General features: G+C 46.7%; 1 long non-coding RNA gene across 1 annotated transcript; it reads left to right on the top strand.

The window, feature by feature from the left end:
- Window positions 1-549: 549 nt before the first annotated feature.
- LOC135174563 (uncharacterized) lies at window positions 550-5,938 on the top strand. Its single transcript, XR_010302001.1, has 2 exons — window positions 550-1,314; window positions 5,153-5,938. It is a non-coding gene; the product is annotated as an uncharacterized LOC135174563 (long non-coding RNA).
- Window positions 5,939-6,391: the final 453 nt, after the last annotated feature.

The following is a 6,391-nucleotide window of genomic DNA, read 5'->3' on the forward strand; positions in this document are numbered from 1 at the left end:
GTGGTGTAGGTTGCTGTGAAAAGTGCTGTAGCTTAGCTTAGGCTTCCCAGGAGGGAAAGAGGGGCTCTGGGCAGTAACAGGGGAGTCTCCTCGGAGTGCCCGAGCGGAGTGGGAGCTCAGCTTGCCCCTCCTTGTCCTGTAGGGACAGAGCGTAGGCCCTGTTGTTGAGGGCCTGGGTGTGTGCCTCCGTGGCAGCCTGTCCTGTTGTCAAGGTGGCATCTGAAGGGCCCTGTAGTCGGGGCCTGTGTGATGAGCTGTGGAGCCTTGTGTCCCTGTGTGTCGCCAGGAGCGGCCCGAGGTCCCGGTGAGCAGGTCCTAGGAGGCTGTTTTGGGCAGCTGAGTGGAGCGCACGTTCCTGGGCCCTTAGAGGGTGGAGGTGGCTCCCTGGGCTCCTGAAGAGGTGTTGCTGTGCTGCAGGCAGGTGGGCCGTCCCGTAAGTTGGGCGCAGTCCGGAGCCCGTGGCTCCGTAGGCGTTTTTGGGAGTGCCGAGGCGAGAGCGGCCGCCCTGTAAGTGGGGCCGTGCGTCGCGGTGCCCGGCGGGAGGTTGGAGGGAACCCCCCTGTAATCAGGGTGGGTATGTCTGGCCCCAGGCTTTCAGAGGCATGGCGTCAGGTTTGTTTATCTCAGCGTGTACTCCTCGGCCCCAGGCTTAGTGTTGGTGGAGTCTCCCGCCATGACCCAGGTCTTTGGCTGCGAAAGCCCGCTGCCTGGCTCCTGAGTCTGCTTCCTGTAGCTGCGGGACCAGTTTGAGGTCTCCATGACCCCTTCTCAGACGCAGGTCTTGTGTAGCCCCAAACTGTTCCACGAACCCAGAATATTTGACAGAAGCTTTTCATGAAAATGGTTTGTAAAGATGGGAAGAGACCTCTCATTGAGGTAGTTGACTTCCAGTCCTTGGACTTGGCATTGAAGTTGAGACGTGGTCTTGAACTCTCTTCTTCTTGGAGTTTGGGAATGGTCAGACCCATGATCTTGATGATTTTTTGTTTCAAATTGAGGTGATTCGAAATGGCTATGACATAAAGCTAAAGCTCTGCTGTACCCTGAGGATACATAGTACCCGTGCTGCCCTTAGCATTAGTTGTATCCTTTTTATTGAGTACATCCATTGGTGAAATGACCACAGGAGATGTGGAGTTCTCATCTCACTGAAGATCTTAGAAAAGTTGTGTTTTGCTGCCCACCATGCGTGTCTCTGCTATGAATGTGCAAGCGGGAGGAGTGGCTGATACTTCTTGAAGCTGTGCTACTCTTCAGGCCCATTTTAGCAGGTTGGGGAGCTGCAGACAGGACACCTGAGGAAGGTCAGCAAAGGTAAGTGTGGAGTCCTGCATGTGGGGAGAAAGAAGTATTAGATGTTGTATCTTTCATCCCGCTGTGTTCTAAAATCTCTTAAGAACAAGTGCTGGCTTGGTAGAGTGCATCTATTTCGTCTATTATATATAAAGGCTTCTAGACTATAACCTCAAATAGAGCTGCATGAGGTTTTCTATATACACAACTCATATTTTGAAAACAGTGAATTTTCCATTGTGTGTGTTTGTAGCAGACATAATGAGATGGGTGAAGGAAGAGAATTATCCTTAAGGACATTGTTTAAGTATTGAAATGACAGCATGGTGATGATGGTAATGGGAAAGGCTCTTGGAAAGCACATGTTAAGAGGGGTGAAGGTTGTGGGGTGGTTAGGAATGTTCTTAGGAGACATTTGTATAGAGGCCAAAGAGAGGATGGTGCAGATGAAGAGAATGTTATCTAGAGTTGTAAGGAGCCCAGAAGAAGACAGGAGAACCAATTCTAAGCTGGCTAGGGAGATATTGTGTTACAGGTGCCAGCATTCTAGAGGTTGGTGACAAGCCTGCAAACCACATAGGGCCACTTAAAAAGGCAAGTGGAATCGACTAATACATAGCAAGCTCTCTTGGTAAGATTACACTGTGGGCATGCCTTTGGTTGGCTGTGCTACTGAGGTACCCTTCTGGAGGAGATTTGCCACAGACATCTAGGAAGTGGACCACACTTGAGCAGGGAATTAAGCTTCTGAGGGAGTTTGCTGTAAAGGAAATACTTTCTGGAGATGACGGTATGCAGAATCCTGATGAAATTCCTGTTGGAAAATGTCTTTGAAAGAAACTTCTTGACATTAGATGGAGGAGCAAGTTTAATAGTTTGGTAAACAGGTTTGTGTGAGAGAACAACGATGGAAGACTTCCTACAGTTGGTGAATTCCCTGACCAAATGAGGCAGTTAGAGGACATTTTGTCCCACACTTCTTTAGTGTCTGCTTTAAAAACTCAGGCTGCAGAAACGAAAGGTAGAATAAAAAAGATGGAGGAGGCCCTTAAAATCTTCATATCTAAGTTGGTGAAGGAAAAAGCATTTCATCTGGAGATGAATCCAGTACCAGTTGAACAGTTTACCTCAGGAGTGGAAACACAGTTGGACAATGTGTCATTCGGTCATCCACAATGCATTGGAGAAAGGTAAAGTCCCAGAACATCTGCAATTCATCAATGACAACATTGTGTGGGACCAAACTGCTGAGGAAGCCTTTGAGAAAGGTAACACAATAATTGACATTTGGTTGAAGGCAGGTTTTACCATAAAGAGGACAAAGTAAAAGGACCTGCCAGACAAATACAGGCAGGATGGTCACTGTCCCATTCCACAGGATGTGCTAAAGGAATTCTCCACCATGGCAGTTCCTGTGACTAAAGAAGACCCTTCCAGTTTCTTGGGTGCAGTGGGATTTTTGGAAACCTGGATTCAGTCAGATTGTTAAACCTCTGCAAGATGTGACTTGTGAAAGGAGCAATTTTGAGTAGGGACCTGAGCAGCAAGCAGCCTTTGATCAGATCAAGTGAGTAGTCCGTGCAGTGGGCTTGGGAGCAGTTCAGACTGGTCCAGACACGAAAAACATTCTGCATCCAAATGCAAGTGGCAGTGGCCCAACCTGGAGCCTTTTGGCAGAGAGCTCCAAATGAGACATGTGGTTGTGCACTTGGTTTCTGGAGTCATTGGTGCAGAGGTTCAGGAGTGAATGACATTCCAAAAGAGAAAGAAATACTAGCAGCTCCTGAAAGAGTAAAAGCACTTCTGAAGTAATTTGAACAGAGTCACAACTTTCAGCTTCTAGATTACCAGTTCTGAACTGGATGTTCAAAGGCAAAGGTTTCTCACCACATCATGCCACAGATGCACCCTGGTTTAAGTGGATAGCTTTGGTAAGCCTAGGAGCACAAATGGGTACTCTTGCATGACCTGGTCTGGTGGAAGTGTTCACTAATTGGCCAGAAGGTACAAACTGTCCCAAATCTCCAGTAGAGAGAGTAACCTGTGATGAGGAATTTTCTCCTTATGGTGATCTCTCTGATCAGGACAAGAACAATGCTTTGTTGACAGACGATTCCTGTCGTCTTGTCGGGAAGAAGCAAAGATGGAAGTCAGCAGTCTGGAGTCCCGGCAGGAGTGTTACAGAAGTGAGAGATGGAGAAGGTGAATCCAGTCAATTTGCTGAAGTAAAAGCTGTCCAGCTTGCTCTTGATGTGGCCGAATGTGAAAACTTGGCTATCCTTTACCTCTACGCTGACTCGTGGGTGGTAGCCAATACTCTATAGGGTTGTCTAAAAGACTGGAAAAAGAACTGGTGGCAGATGAATAAAAGTCTATTTGGTGTGCTGGTCTATGGGAGGAAATTGATGGTTGCCTTGAGAAAATGCCAGTGCAAGTGCAGCGCAGAAACACACACAGGCCTAAGAACAAAGCTACTCAGGAATGTAAACACAACCATGGGGCAGATCAAGCTGCTAGAGTTTCTCAAGTTGATACAAAGTATGATCTTGACCTCAATAGGAAACATGGAGGTGAGCTGTTCTGGGCTTGGTGGGCCCTTCATTCATTTGGACACCAAGGCCGAGATGCAACTTACTGGTGAGCATGTGACACGTCAATGGACTTCTCCATGGATCACAGGATATTAGGGGTTGGTAGGTAAATAGGGTGTGTGATACGGTAGAAGTAACCACTAGGTGTGTGGAATAGGCTGCATGCTGTTTTTTAATGAACGAATCACAAGATGCCAGAATGTACTAACTGCCACATGAACAGAACTCAAAGTGTCTAAGAGATACACAGTAAAGGTCTTGGGAATCTTGCGGCGTTTGCCACAGTCGAGGTTCTGTAAACAGAACGGGACCTGCACAATCAGGTTTGTTGCAAACAGTGGATGGTAATAAAATTCCTGTTGTGCGTGAAAAGAATCTGTTAGGAAAAGCTGTTTGGGAACTTTCTCCTTTGGGTGAAGAGAAACCTGTGCGAGGGGTGGTTTCCGCTGAAGGTCCTGGTCATCCATACCGGGTAATGCAGGAGAATGGTGAAATCCAGTGTATTCCAGGAAGAAATCTAACTTTAGATGAGAGACTTAAACCTCAGAGCGCATAATAGAAGCTGTAAGAACTTGTGTTTGAGGTACAATGCGGCATCAAAAAGACGAATCTTTGAGAGATCTACAGTACAAGGGCATGAAGCTATGTCACTTGGGAGTTCCTGTTTTCATGTCATCTGTGAAGAGACAAACCGTTTCCTGTCTTCTGGTCTTTTGAGTCGCCTACGTCTAAGATAGCTGGAATGAAGTATGAAGTGGTGTTGCAGAGGGGAAATGAATTGGTGGGAGATGATAGTCTACAAAAACATATAATTTATTAACTTTAATATTCTGAACTCTTGCCAACCCCAACCACTGAATTGTAATATTAATATTTGTTCTTACATGCTTATGGAAGACATTCTAGGAATATCAGCAAACAGAACTATTATTATCTAGCAAACATTCAAACTATAAACAGAGAGAGGAATTTCCCCACAGCCAAATGCCACTTGGGGTCAATCTGCTGCTTGCCCACTAGGTGGGCGGAAGCTCGTTCTGCTTTATGGCAGAAGGCAGTAGAGAATTACAGAGACATTTAAAGCATTTACTCACAAATTCCTATTAATCGTCAATCACCCTCCGGGGCTACGTCACAGCCTATACAAGTGTCCAATCTTCAGGGAGCTCTGCCCATGGACTTCAAGGCTGAGTTCCTCCTGGTTTCAGGGGAAAGGATGCAGACATGCAGACAATCTCTGACTTTGTTCTCATGTCTTCTTCTGACAGGACCTGAGGTGCAGGAGGATGTCATACAGTCTCAGCACGACGTCCCGCTGGCCATGCAGGCCGATCACGTGCAGACAGTCAAGGGTCTGCTCCTGGTAACTTGCGGCAGTGGAGTTTACCAGGCAGCAGTAAGGCAGCGGTCGTGCAATAGGGTGGACGGGAGACTGGGCTCCGTAGAGAAAGGCAGGCAATACAAGCAAATAGCAACAAGCAGTGAAGCAAAAGCAAGCAAGCAGGCAGGCACTTTGTTTACCTGTGTACCTCCTATTTATCACATGTGGGCTGAGAATAATGGCCCCTTGGCTGTCAGAATGACCAATGAGCTTGGCAGTTAACCAAAGCATACCATAATAGGCAAGGGCCACAGGCCTGGCCTCCTCCAAATATGGGGATAGCATGGGCCTTGCACCTAGTAAGCTGCAAGCTAGGTGCATGGGCTTACCCAAGCGCGTTACACAACTTGGGCCCTGGGCAGGCCAGACTTTATGGCGCCAGGTCTATTGTGGCCTTTTTGCATTTGTTTGTATCCGTTTAATGCGTTTACCCCTGGTGCGGGCAGAAAAACACGTCCAGGCAAGACAGAACATGTATAAGCCTATTTTGGGCAACTGGAAACACAGACTTTACAAGGATGGATAAATATTTTTTTAGATTTGACAGATGACTGTATGTAAAACAGTGAATGATCTAGAGGAGTGATTTGTCATGGTTTGAGGCCAATTGCGATATTTTAATGAAGGAATGAGATGATTGGTTGTAAAAGGAAAATAATGATGAAGTCTGTCATTCATTGGTCTGCTTTCTGGGATAGAAAGAATGTCAACAATTTGTACCACTCTGGTCTGTGATGCTGGATCTAATAGCTTCCTCCTCATTCTGTTCTGGTGTCTGTTCTACTGATTGTGGCTATCAGGAAACAATGTTTCAGCCGCTCACAGTTACTTAAAACTTGCTGTAAGGGGCCACTAGGCTCTTTTGTGTGTGGCACACTGGGGTAACCTTACAGGGCCTCCTGTAATACTAGAGAATTCCTAAGACATCACTCTAAGTGCTCTGTGGGTATGGGCACACCAATATTGGTAGGCTCTTCTCCTGTTGCGTCTACAATTCTTTGTCTGCCCTTGCAGATCAACTCACCTATTGCTTCCATTTGAGTTTGAATGCTTGTTTTTGGTCGATTATAAGATTGCATTGTTTGTCAAGGGCACTGCTTGCCTGGGGATCCTTTCCCCCTTTTCC

The sequence above is a fragment of the Pogoniulus pusillus genome, unplaced genomic scaffold (genome assembly GCF_015220805.1).
Source record: "Pogoniulus pusillus isolate bPogPus1 unplaced genomic scaffold, bPogPus1.pri scaffold_81_arrow_ctg1, whole genome shotgun sequence".
Taxonomy (NCBI): domain Eukaryota; kingdom Metazoa; phylum Chordata; class Aves; order Piciformes; family Lybiidae; genus Pogoniulus; species Pogoniulus pusillus.